Genomic DNA, 791 nt, shown 5'->3' on the forward strand with positions numbered 1-791 from the left:
GGATTGGGGACATCAGGGGCAGCATTCACGAAAGGTCATAGGGTTTTCTTTGACAAATTTAAGGACTATGCTACAGTCTTTACTCAAAAATTTTTCTCTGACTCATTCTAAAGACTGTCCTTAGTGATATTGTCTCTGACTCATACTATTGACACATTTAACCAACTAATTTTTACAATTCTAAAGCCCTTGTAATAAAGATCCAATGTAATAATAAAACAAAACTACTACAGAGAATCTCAAGTACATAATGACCATAATATGACACCCTCTACATTTGTTATGATTGCTTCAGCTGAGGAGGCACACAGCACTGTTTATATTAATCCAAGAGAAAACTGCAATCAACACAGAGGAAACAGCTCAATCATCTTTTGGCAACAAATAAAAAAGTGATATGAAAGTTTGCCATGTCTTCAACTTTGGCAGAATCATTGACATAAATCAGGTATCAAATATAGTGTCACATGGAACCAGGCAAAATCTCAGAATCAAAGACTTTTTTTTTTCCATCAATGACAAATTTCAGTCTTTAAAACCTTTCAAGATTGCCACCCCAGGCAAGGCCAATAAGGCATCCTATATAACTTCTTGGTGGCTGAGCCCTTGTGGAGCAACAAAATGCACATAACTACTGTGGACAGTGCATGTAAACTAGAGGGATTAAAAACGCAATACTCACTAGCAGCATTTAGATACCATACTCAATGTCTATGTGTAAAAAAATGAACAGCCAATTATTGCAGTTATAATAATGTTAACTGTTGTTATTAGCATCTGTACCATCATTA

The sequence above is a fragment of the Penaeus monodon genome, chromosome 15 (genome assembly GCF_015228065.2).
Source record: "Penaeus monodon isolate SGIC_2016 chromosome 15, NSTDA_Pmon_1, whole genome shotgun sequence".
Taxonomy (NCBI): Eukaryota; Metazoa; Arthropoda; class Malacostraca; order Decapoda; family Penaeidae; genus Penaeus; species Penaeus monodon.